Source organism: Dama dama, chromosome 13, assembly GCF_033118175.1.
Source record: "Dama dama isolate Ldn47 chromosome 13, ASM3311817v1, whole genome shotgun sequence".
NCBI classification, from domain to species: domain Eukaryota; kingdom Metazoa; phylum Chordata; class Mammalia; order Artiodactyla; family Cervidae; genus Dama; species Dama dama.
Genome location: NC_083693.1, coordinates 41,080,912 through 41,093,699, shown reverse-complemented (window position 1 = coordinate 41,093,699; position 12,788 = coordinate 41,080,912). Strand labels below are relative to the sequence as shown.

General features: G+C 52.0%; 1 protein-coding gene across 2 annotated transcripts in view; it reads left to right on the top strand.

The window, feature by feature from the left end:
* Nucleotides 1-12,788, top strand: part of LINGO1 (leucine rich repeat and Ig domain containing 1) — a 212,314-nt gene that overhangs the window by 117,602 nt on the left and 81,924 nt on the right. The window contains exon 3 of one of the 2 annotated variants that reach the window (XM_061159638.1): nt 11,125-11,292. The gene's annotated coding sequence lies outside the window, so the exon portion shown is untranslated. Of the gene's footprint in view, nt 1-11,124; nt 11,293-12,788 lie in introns of those variants that run through there. The other variant, XM_061159639.1, reaches the window with a different exon arrangement.

Genomic DNA, 12,788 nt, shown 5'->3' with positions numbered 1-12,788 from the left:
TGCGGACTAGAAGAGGCTCCGCTACCAGGGACAGGAAGGGGCCAAATCATCTGTGCGCACCTACTGTGTGTGCATCCGGGCACTGGGCAGTGCTCTCCTGACCTGGCTGGCCACTGAGAGGTGAGGTCTGCCTCAGTTTACCTATGAGGAGAGGAGCGCCCAGGGAAGTGGGGAACCTGCTGGCGACTGCTCAGAGTGGATGGGCTGGCTCAAAGAACTGAGAGGGAAGAGCCATTCCTGAGCTGACTCAGGGGCTCGCTTCAGTGGCAGGGAGAATCCAGAGGCATGTAGCCTGCTCTGGGCTTTTCCCATGGTTGGGCCCTTGGGAGCCCACACCCCAGGGAGGTTCTCAGTCCCCTGGGGGCACAGGGCAGCCTAAGGCTACTGGGTTGGGCACCCACTAGGGCGGTCATGGGGCCTGCTTCTCCCTGCTGGGATTCCCTGCCGTCTGTCCCTCCTCTAGAGCTCAGACATCTTAGAGGCCCCAGCCAGGCTCCAGGTCCTCCGGATGGGCCCACTCTGACCCCCTACCCCTACCTTCTGGCCCTGCCTGCGTGCTGCTTCCTCTCCTTGGGTGGGGCTGATGGCCTGGTCATTCCTCACCTGTGCCTCTGCTGCCCTGTCCCCAGCCTTTACCCACGGAGTTCAGCACCCTCCACCGTGAACTTCCCTCCTTCCCCTCACACCTTCTGGCTTCCCACCCCTGCCTTGGAGGAAGAGGTGCTTTCACTCCAGACTGAGGCCCCTCCTGCCCATGATCCCCCTTCACCCATCACTGGGCTTCCCCTTTCCATAGCTCCTGCCTGGCACTGCCCCGCTTCCTTCCCTGTCTCCGGAGGCTCTCTGGGTCTCCCAGCCCATGGGCATCTCTGGTCACTCCTGCAGTCTCTGGGGCTATAGCAGAGGCCCCATGGCCCCTCTCACTAATGGGGGCTGACAGCAGCCTGGACTTCCACCTGCTCCATGGGACCATGGAACTTCCTGGGCAGCACTTCTGGGCCTGTTTCCTCTCTGTTGAGCGAGGCAGAACAATGCCTGGAACAAAGCAGGCATTCCGCAAGTTCTTGTTGAATGAATGAACTAAGGAACTGCTAACAAGTAATCCCTGAACTGTCCCCTCGGGCTTTCCAGGTGGCGATAGTGATAAAGAATCCGCCTGCCAAAGCAGGAGACATAAGGGACGTGGGTTCGATCCCTGGGTTGGGAAGATCCCCTGGAGGAGAGCATGGCAACCCACTCCAGTATTCTTGTTTGGAGAATCCCATGGATAGAGGAGCCTGGCGGGGTACAGTCCATAGGGTTGCAAAGAGTTAGTTGTGACTTAGCACTCACACACAATCTGTCCCCTCACCTGAAGGCTATGCAGATCAAAGTAACTAGTGGACTTAAAAGACTTTACAAAGTTGGACGCTGAGAAAGATTGAAGGCAGGAGAAGAAGGGGATGACAGAGATGGTTGGATGGCGTCACCGACTCAATGGACATGAGTTTGAGTAAACTCCGGGAGTTGGTGTTGGACAAGGAGGCCTGGCATGCTGCAGGCCACGGGGTCGCAAAGAGTCGGACACGACTGAGCGACTGAACTGAACTGAACTGGTCTGACAAAGTTGGACAGTGTTGTTTGGACATGAGTACCCATGATGCTCAGCTGGGTATGTCGCTGCTCCACACCCAGCTACTCGTTTGACCCTCTCCTCTCCCCGCACAGGTCAGCCATGCCCCTCTTGACCCCTGAGGCCCTTCCTGGCCTGAACACCTCCAGGGCCTCGGTACTGTGCCAGGAACCCAGTACTAAGTCCCACCGCTATGCTTCTCTGACCTGGCCCAGCCCTGCCTTGTGCCCTGGCCAGCCTGCAGATGGTCTGGCTGCCATTGCAGACTCGTGTTCTGAAATTTCTGGCTTCCTGGCGTGGCTTCGCTGGTGCCGAATGCGTTTCCACGAGTGACGCCCTTCCATGGACCCAGTCCATGCCTGATCCTGGCTTCCTCCAGCCCCAGTCTGCACGTCTGAGTGGAGTCCTGAGTGCCAGTCGTGCGGGTGAGAGGGCTTGGGGAGGATGGGAAGGCGGAAATACTGTTTGGTTCAGAGGGAACCCCTGAAGCTGAAGGTCCCATGTGTGAACAACCACTGGCAGCTGGCAGAGCCCAGAACCCCAGAAGGTGGGGTCCTGGCTATAGGAGATACCCAAGGTTGGGGGCCAGGGAGGGTTTCCTGGCGGAGGAAGTGGTGCCCCGTGGGGGCCAGTGAGGATGAGGAGGGGATGAAGAGGTCCTCATAGTGGGCAGAATGGGGCAAAGGGGGTGATGCCCTGCAGGGGCCAGTGACGGTGAGGAGGAGGGGATGAAGAGGAGGTCCTCTTCATCCAGTGGGCAGAACGGCATGAGCAGAATTGTCCTGGGTGCCCACTTTGTGCCAGGCTGGGCGCCAGCTTCCTCCTCCCTTTGGCACAGCCTTTGGGTGAGTATTATTAACTCCATCTAGCAGACAGGGAAACAGAGGTTCAGAGGGGCTCAGGGACTTGCCCACAGTCACCTGCTGTCACGGAGGCTTTGTCTGGCCTCGACCCTGTGTCTAGCATCTTTTCAGACTCCTTAGTGGAGGGAGAGTCTGGGGAGGAGGGGGTGGGGTGCTGGCAGCCGCCAAAAGCTTCGCATAGCTGGTGACTGTGACTTTCCCAGGAAGGGGGTGTGGGATGGGGGCGGCTTTCCTAGCTGGACCTGTTCTTTCCTCCCCCCATCACCGTGGGAGAGCCCTCACGATGAGAGGTTCCCACCGCACCCCCCTCCCTGGAGAGGCCGGCAGTTTGCCTTTTCAGAGGATAATTCCCTATTATCCAGGGATATTTAGCCTAATAGAAGCCGACAGATCATTCAGGGCAGTAATGTACTCCGGTTTCCAGCGTTTAGTTTCCTCGGCCTGAACTCCCAGATTAAAGGCTCCTTGCCCGCGACTGCCCCACAACGATGCCTGTGACCTTGACTGCAATGCTGGGGTAGGTTTCTCCCACCCTCCTTCCCTCTCCCTCCTTTGCTGGCTTCCTGCTCCCTCCCTTTCTCTCTCTCTTAACAAAAAAAAACAAAAACCAAAAAAAAAGCAGGAGGGGTAATTTTCTTCTTAAATATTCAGTTGAGAGGCTGTTGCTAAACCCTGCATGCTCTGAGGACAGACCAATTGTGCTCGGCTGCCAGCGGGACTTGGGGACACCTGGCTAGCCCAGAATGCTCCCCCAGACATGTGGGGCTGGCAGGAATGCTGTACCTGCTGGGCTGTTGGGGCCGTTGGACCCTCCAGCCTGGCAGGGGCAAACAGAAGCTGGGCTGAGGGCCTTGCCCAGGGACAGAACTGGCTCCTTTCTTTCTCTGCCCACCTCCTTTCTCTGCCCAGACCCAGGGATCTGACCTGACACCCTCACTGATGTGGTACTCCCAGGACGGGAAGTTTCTTCTGCTCCTTGGACCCGGGCATCCTGTGGAGGACCTAGGGAAGACTAGTAGCTAAATTGGAGGAGCAGATGGCTGCGGGGGTGGCACTTGGGGGCCTTTCATTGATCAAGATGGGGGCTTCTGTAGTTGCCTCCTTCTGGCCCCTGCAGGGTCCACTTGTCAGTTTGTCTGTCCCAGCTGATCTCTGTCTTTTGTCTTTTTGTCTTGTCTTCTCTCTCTGCCCCCACTGCCCCCCCTTTCATCTGCTCACCAGGCTGCCTATTTGAGTTTCCTTGCACTTCTATGGAGGCAGCAGGGAGCCTGGGAAAGCACAGGGTATTTAGGACCAGCCAGTCCTGGATTCAAATCCTGGCTCTAGAACTTACAGGCTGTTTCTGTTCAATTTAGTATTTTGAATTTGAGCAAATTCTTAATCTCTCTGAGCCTTCATTCCATCACCTGTAAAGTGAGATGCTGCTCCTTGGCTCACAGGAATACCCTGGGGTTCGATGTATGATGTGGCATGGGTGGTACTGGAGGTGGCAGCTCTCCTGCCTTGGTGGTCCCAGTCTCCCCACTCCCTGACACTGTCACGTCTCCTGCCCAGATGTCCTCTCTCTGACCCTCTGCCTTGGAAAAGGGAAGGTGTTCTGGTGGAATACCTGGTAAGGTGGACTCTAGTTCTCCCCAGTCTCAAGCTGCCTGTGTAGGTGTGAGGTGAAGAATAAGGCTGAGCAGGAGGGACCCTTCCCCTTGAGTTCATTTCCTGGGCAAAGCCCGGTGTCTGGTCCTCAATCTGGTCTGAAGGAACCAACCTAAGGGGCTGTGGCAGGACCATAGGGGAATGAGAGGAAAGCGGCGGGGAGCAGGACACATGTAACCTGGGAGGAGACACCTTCTGGGCTGGGACTCCCTTCCAAGGTTTTTTGTGGGGGTGCACAAAGAGAGCCTCTAACCTTCAGGGATAGGGAGTCTTGGCAAATGGACAGGAGCCCTGGTTGGAGGGCAGATTTCTGCTCCCTCCTCTGCAGCAGGAGTGATGGGATGACCACTGGAATTCAGAGGGGAAGGCTCCTCGGTGTGGGGCTAATGTGCTATTGGACCTCAGGCTGGTCTTATTCCCTCTCTGGGCCTCAGTTTTCACATCTGCTAAATGGGGTTAATCATCCTTTGTGCCTCTGGGATGGGCAGAAGATCGAGTTAGAGAATAGATAGGAATGTTGGTGATCTATAATGTAGTAATAATAATAATAACAACTATTATTCTGGGCATTATCTTGCCTTCCCTTCACTCTCTGTAACACCCTCTTTGATCCACATAATCTAGTCCTGATTCACAGAACCCCATGGCTGAAAGCAACCCCCACATTTAGTGCAAATCCCTACCCAGCATATATATTCTCCAGACCTCTGCTTGCATGCCCCCAGGGACAGGGAGCTCACTACTCTTCATGCTGAAAAGCAGTCTCTCTTCCTGGAATCTTCCCTCACTGGGCCTAGCTCTGCTCTTTGGGCCCATAAATGCCAATGCCAGGGACCTGAAGTCCTGACCAGGCCCTCAAGGCTTCCCCAGGGAACATGGGGTTCAGACCCACCTCTTCCTGTCAAGCCCCTGTGAACAGACCTCACTTTATCCAAAATCATCTAGACAGATACATCGAGGATGAAGTATGGCTGCAGCATCTCCAGAGTTGGAGTGATTGGCTTACCCAGCCCTCGCGTGCCACCAGGATCCACAGAGGCCACAGCTCCCTGGCCACTCTTAGAGCTACTCACAGAACTCAGCCAGGGCCTAGTCACCCTCTCTTGTACACTTTGGCCCCTTCCTGGGTAAATGGAGGTCTTTGGACAGGGGATCCTGACTCCCTAATTGACCCTTCCAGGCTGGACCTCCTTTCAAAGTTCTATCCTAGTCTCTGAAGTTGAAAGTCGCTTAGTTGTGTCTGACTCTTTGTGAGTTGGACTGTAGGCCGCCTGGCTCCTCTGTCCATGGGAATCTCCAGGCAAGAATACTGGAGTGAGTTGTCATTCCCTTCTCCAGGGGATTTTCCCAACCCTGGGATCAAACCCAGGTCTCCTGCCTTGCAGGCAGATTCTTTACCAAGTGAGCCAATGGGGAAGCCCACACCCTAGTCTCTAGTTTCTGCCAAAAAAGTTTGTTCCAGGAAGGGCCAAGGACCAACCCTGCTGATGCCAGTGAGATTCCATCCCAGGGGCCAGTCCGCCTCATTCTCCCACTTTCTTGGATGTGGTTATATAGCTAACCACTGAGAAGCCCAGGCCATAGTTTTCTGTCTCATCGACAAGGATGTACGAGGGCCTCACTTGTGGCTGGCTGGAGTGTGTGTCACTCTTTTGAGCAGCCAAGAGAGGATATGCAGTTTTCCCACAAGACTCTTTGGTCATGAAATTCTGACACTTACCATTGGCTTTCCTGGCATTCTCGGCAACACTTCCAGAATCTTGATTGGAATAGATGTAAGTTTGCCTGTCTAAGCTTAAACTGACTTCTTTCGCCCTTTTTTAAACAAAAGGGGAAAGGTGCTAATAGTTATAAATGTCAGTTCTTGACATTTATCACTTCACTGAGTCTTCATCACAACGTTGAGTGGGAGGATTGTGGGATCTGAGCCTTGAGAAGCAAAGGAACTTTCCCGGGGTCCCATAGTGAGCTAGGATGAAGCCGAGACTCAAATCCTGGATGGTCTCACCTTCAAACTCATGCTTTTCCCAGATGCTGCGCCCTGCCTCCCCAGTCCCACGCCCCATGCTAGAACTTCTCAGGTTCAGCCAGCATGTTCTTTAACAAGCACGTGCTGGGGGCCTGCTCTGAACCAGCCCCTCTATACCCTCCCCTGTCCTTCTCTGTCCTGTCTTTTTGGACAGTCTTGTCTCCTGCCAGCCTGAGGGTGGGACCCAATCTCTTTCCTGCCCTGTGTGCTACATGCAGGACCAGAGAACACAGCGGGGGCTTGAAAAGAAAGATGCACCCTGGGGGGTGTGAGACTCAGTGTGTGGGGGGTGGCGGTCTTCATGATGGCTCATCTGCTGTTATTTTTTAACAGTTATTTAAAATTTTTTCGTGGGGGGTCTGGTGGTAAAAGCAGTTCGTGTCCATGGTAGAAGATCTAGGAGTCATCCTTGATTCCTTTTTCTTACCCCCACCTCCTCACATCCAACTCATCAACCAACTGCTGATGAGCTGTGTTTGCAACAGCATATATCCTCAATCTGTCTAGTCCCTCCCTCACCCTGGCCCAAGGCGCATCTCCCTGTCTTGGGCAACTGCCAGAGCCAGCCCACGGGTCCCCTGCTCCTGGGCCTGCTCCTCTTCAATCCAGTCTCCAGTCGGCAGCCCAAAGGAACTTTTCACAACGAGTAAGACGTCCCAGCACTTCCGAGGTGACTCTTCATTGCACTAGGGATGAAGACCGAAGCTTTACCTTGGCCTTCAGGGCCCAGCCTCCCTCTGTGGCCTCCTTTCCACAGTTGCCCCACCTCTGCCCATCTCATTCCAGGGGACAAATGGCTTGTGGCTCCTCAGAAACACCAGTCTTCTTCCCCACTCTGTTCGTTGCCCTGCTTCTGTTGCTCTAGGTTGACTGAGTTCTTATTGTCCATGTGTAAATTCAGATGTGGCCTCTGCAGAAAGGCCTCCTCAGATCCTCCCGCTCGAGGGACCCTTGAGCCCCATCCCAGGCGCTCTCCTTCACGTGCCCAGGCTCATCTTCATTGCACTTGTCACTCTTTGGAACTATCTTGTTTCTTTATTTGTTTATCATCTGTATCCCCATCCCTGTGAGGGGCACCCCAATTAATCTCTAGCACCTATAATATAGTTGGTACATAGTAAGTGCTCGTAAGTATTTGGTGACAGAATGAAAAATAACAGAAAAATGTACAGGAGAAATAGAAACACAACTGTGGATATGGTAGCAGTTAGTAATGTAATCATCATTGTGTGTGTGTATAAGCTGAGTATCACCTGATATTTTAATTATACGCACACGTGGGAGACACACAGGGCTTCCCAGGTGGCGCTAGTGGTAATGAACCTGTCTGCCAATGCAGGAGACTTAAGAGAAAAGGGTTCGATCCCTGGATGGGGAAAATGCCCTGGAAGAGAGCATGGCAACCCACTCCAGTGTTCTTGCCTGGAGAATCCATGGACAGAGAAGCCTGGCAGGCTACAGTCCACAGGGTGGCAAAGAGTAGGACACGACTGAAGCGACTTAGCAAACACGGGAGACACGTGTACGTGTGGCTTGTATGCACGCATAGGCATGTGCACACATATGTTTCTCTGTTCAGTAGCAGTGTGACCTCCAATGAGGTCTTTTACCTTTTGGGTGGCTCGGTTGTTCCACTTTGTGGATGGAGCTGCCTGGGGCTGGAGGCAGAAGCCTGGATGTCTTGGCCTTTTGAGGTCAGCCCTGGCCAGCGACAGTAGTGCCGCAGGCAGCTCGGGCTCTGAAGTCTGTCTGCTGGCCTGCTGTGTTGTGCCGAGGGCTCCTGGAGGTGTTTATTGAAGTCCACCTGCACACAAGGCTGCTCCTCGCTGCCCTCTGAGGTGAGGATCTCACCCAGGCAGGAGGGAGGAGTTCGGGGTCAGGAAATTGGCACGAAAGCCTAGAGACATGAGCTTGGCTGCCAGGGGCTGGATTGCGTTCACAGTCTCTTGGATGTATTGGTAGCTTTAATTTTGAATAAGTTTTCATTTTTGTGTTTGTGCTTGTTTTGTAAAGAATTTTTGATACAATATTTTATTCCTTTTTTCTTTCAATTGCTACAAAAAAGCATTTCCATGCAATTAGAAAGGGAGGACACACATGCACATACACACGTGCTTGCACACATACGCCTGTGTTTCTACTGCTCCGAGTCAACAGCTCTTCCCTCCCTGTCACCTTGCCCTTCTCCTGTGAAGACAACACTGAAACCTTGTAGACCATGTTGGAAGTAGAAGTGACCCTTGACCTCTGTGCCCTAGTTTCCTGATCAAAAAAAAAAAAAAAAAGAGTATCAATTGCTCCCTCTTACAGCTATTGTAGAGATCACATGAGCCCATGTTTGTAAGTCACTTAGAATGTATCTGTTAAATAAGATGAGTTAATACATAAAAAGGAGAGGTCAAAAGTTAACATCCCCATCATGGCACAAAGAAACAGCTGTGGAAGTCTGTCCTTAGAGTCAGAAATCAAAGAGTTCAAGCCCTATTCTAGCCCTCCCTCCCCATGTCACCAGGGCTGTGGGTGGCTTATTGAAGCCTCAGCTCCTCCATCTCTAGAATGGGTATGAACTCTGGATGTCATTATGCTGCAGTGCAGGCTGGGATAACAGATATAAGTGGGCTCAGTGAGCACAGAGCCCTGTAAACCACTGCAACCCTGCCCTACCCTCATCCATTTTCCGTTTTCTTGTTCAATATTGTTAGGTGAACATTGCTCTGTGCTGCTACAAGTCTCTGTGTTTATCACTTTTAATGGTTGTATAATATTCCATCAAACAGCAGTGTCATGATGCACTTCGTCATCTGTATTGTGGGATGTTTAGGCAGCTTCCAGCATTTTGTTGTTATTAATAACCCTGCAGTGACCAGCTCTGTGCCCAGGGCACTTCCTCTCTGATGAATGATTTCCCCAGCAATGTTCTTTGGGGCTGCTTGACTAGGGGCCTGAGGGATTGGCCAACAGCAGTGGCTGGGAGAGATGATCCCTTCAAAGGTGGCCTGATACCCTGTCCTGGGAGCAGTAGCATGGTTAATGGGATAGCAAGACACTGTGTGTGATGGTGCTGATCAGGACGGGAGAACATGAGCCCAACATGGGAAGGTCAGTGGGTGCTTTTGAGAGTTGGGGCTAGGAGTCTGAAGAGTTAAGTTATAGATTTTGCCTTTGCCACTCTCTATGTGACCTTGGACAAATCCTATCTCCTCTCTGGACCTCAGTTTTCTCTGGGTACTGTGACCAGGGGGGCTTTCTCAATGGCTCAGAGGGAAAGAATCTGCCTGCAATGCAGGAGCCGCCGGGGACGCGGGTTCTACCCCTGGGTTGGGAAGATCCCCTGGGTTAGGAAATGGCAACCTGCTCCTGTATTCTTACCTGGAAAATTCTATGGACAGAAGAGCTGGGCGGGCTATAGTCCATGGGGTCACAAAGAGTCCAACACCACTGAGCACGCGTAGCACTGGGGCCAGAGGCTAGGCAAGGGTTGGTCCAGAGCTGTACTGTCGAATATGGTAGCAACTAGCCACATGTGACTATTTAGATTTAAATATAAATGAATAAAAGAAAAGAAAAAATCAGATTCTTAGTGTCTTTATCCTCATTTCAACATCCACATGTGGCTAGCAGCTATCCTATCAGGCAGCACAGGTATCAAACACACCCATCATTGCAGAAAGCTCAATTCCACTGCACTGATCTAGAGATGTTTCTGGAGACCCAGTCAGCCGAGTGTTCTGTGACGCAGGATCTCGGTCGTTGTGCCTTTTTTACGGAGCCAAGAAGCAAGCCAGTATCCCTTAGATCAGAGGACTCATGAAGGGATAAAGAGGCTTAGTGACTTTCCAACAGCCAGGACCTCAGGCAATGTCCTGAGTCTGAAATAGCTCCACCCTTTGTCCCTCCCCAAAGGTGCCACTTGGCCTCAGAGAAGCTGGGGAAGACTGTGTTTATCACCCCCTTGAGGGGTGGCCCCCCAAAGCTGGGTCAGTGCCCAAAGGAGGTATGTGTGAAGGCAGAGTAGACAGTTTCCTGCTTCTTAAGATGGGAAGGCACTCAGAGGTGCTACATTGCTCTCTGCCCATGCCTGGAACACCATTCATTCCCTTGGGTTGAGCACTGTCCTCTCTAGGATTCTTTTAGAAGTCCAGTGTGCCAAGTCGCTTCAATCTGACTCTTCAATCAGACTTGCAATGTCTGACTTATTGTGACCCCATGAACTGTAGCCCACCAGACTCCTCTGTCCATGGGATACTCCAGGCAAGAATACTGGAGTGGATTGCCATGCCCTCTTCCAGGGGATCTTCCCGACCCACGGATTGAACCCTTGTCTCTTAAGTCTCCTGCATTGGCCGGTGGGTTCTTTACCGCTAGTGCTACCTGGGAAACCCACAGAATACTGGAGTGAGTTGCCATTCCCTTTTCCAGGGGATCTTCCTGACCCAGGGATTGAACCTGGGTCTCCTGCATTGCAGGCAGATTCTTTACCATCTGAACCACCAGGGAAGCCACTTGGAAGTCCAGACCAGTGATCAAAGAAGATAGCTGCCTCACTCACCTTTGTCCTGTTCTGGCTACCTCAGGCCCTGGGCCCGGTTCTGGACACTCACTGGAAGAGGAACTGTGAGAAATGAGTCCACAGTCCTGAGGGGGACGCTCCCCTGCCCTCCGCCTGCCACCAGGCACATACAGTCTGACAATAGCACATGGATTCCAGCCATGCCTGCACACCCCTCCCCCATCCTCCCTTCTCTTCAGAGGGAAGGGCTCCTACAGATGCTCTTCTGCAGCCTGGAGGTACTCTGGGTGAGGGCGCAGTAAAGGGGTAAGTGACGTACAAGAGGTGAGGAAGTGAAGACAGACTTGGCAGACTCTGGCCTCACCTTGGGAAAGGTGTGACCACTGTCTGCCTGATGCCCTGTGCCCCTGTGTCCCCCATGTGAACCATACTGCTCATTCTTGCTTTTCTTCTTTTCTAGGGACTCCACAGCCATGTCCTGGTTGCATTGAGCCTGCCTCCTGCCAGCATTTCGGGGCTCTGTCCCTGCCCAGCTCCTGGACCCACTCCCCAGCCTATTCCTCACCCCAGCCTGCACCGAAGCAACTCCTCAAGCTTCAGGACTCAGTGGGGCACAGTGGCAGTCACGGTAGGTGGCACACCCTACCTGCCCATTCCCTGGCTCCTTCTCCATCTCTGGAACTGGAAGGATACCTTTCTGAACACTGTGTCTGTGAGGATCCCTTTGGTTTCAAGTAACAAAAATCTTATTCCAATAAAATGAGTTTATCAACTCATGAAACTGAAGTGTCTGGGGGTAAGTTGGGCTTCAGGCAGGGCTTGATCCAGTCGCTTCAACAATGTGACTGGGAGCTATTTTCTGTCTGTAATTCTTTGCTTCTCTTTTTTTGGTGATGGCTCCACTCCTAGTATCTTTTCACATGATGTAATCCTAAGATGTGTCAGCAATTTCTGGGGCTACTGGCTACCAGGTTGAAATCTGGGGTCTTGGCTAGAGATAAAGCCTGCTTTTCTGATAGAACAAATAAAAGTCCTGGAGTTAGGACTTGGGATTTATAGTCCCAAGTGACTATAAATCTCTTGGGCCCTATTGGCAGGGTTAAGATAATCCTGATCCTTTAATTGGATACACAGGAAATGAGGATGGACTGGGGTAAGGGTCTGTCCTTCCCCAACCATGTGACCAGCAATGAGAGAGAAGCTTCTTTTGAGCTTCTCAAAGGAAGCTTAGAGTCCTGCTGGCAGGAAGGAGATGCCTCTGACTAGGGAAGGCAAATAATAAATGATTACTAAAGATGGAGTCTGCCCCATCCTCTTTTTCAAGGCCTAGTTTAGATCCCTCCTGCTCTAGAAAACTTTTGCTGACTGCTTTCGCCAATGGTCATTTCCTTTAGTTCATGCGCAAGCTCTGCCCTTTTTATAGATGGAAAGACCAAGGTCTGGTGTGCATTTCCTTATGAATACTCTGTTGGTTATGACCTTAGTGCTGAAATGTGTTGCTCTCTTTGTCTTGGCTGCTAGGAAGCTCACAGCTGGTTTGTGGCCCCTTTCTGATAAGTGCTTGGGTTGCTGGGGCATGTAGTTGCTCAGCAGCCTTGCCTTTGGCTTCCTCTTCTTTTCTCGCATATCTTTCCCTTGTTCTGATTTCTTCTGTTATTTTTCAGCTTGTGCTGTTCTTAGCAACCTCAAACTCTTTTAGAAGGAGGTGGGGTATAAATAACCAAGAGTGGCTGTAAATGAAGCATTCAGCGCTGACAGTATCCAAATTCTAGGCCTTTTCCTTTCTAGAGGTAGTTGGGAGGAGCGTCTCCCCACGCCCAGGGCCAAGCCTGTCCTCAGGGAGACACCAAAGCCTGACCACAGTAGCCCCAGTACACTGCCCACCTTGCCCTCTGTGGGTTGAGAATGGCATTGTTCTGCTTCCCATCCCCTTCCCTCCCAACTCCCCATCTTATCAGAAGCTAATGAAAGAGGCTGGGAAACCCAATCCTCTGGTAATTAAATTTACTTAACGGGTATTCAAGTGGAGTAATGAGAAGTTTAATGCAGTGATTAGATTTTTCTTTAATTAATTAAAATGAGAACCATGTGTCTTTCCTGCAAACCAACTTGACCCTCTGCTTG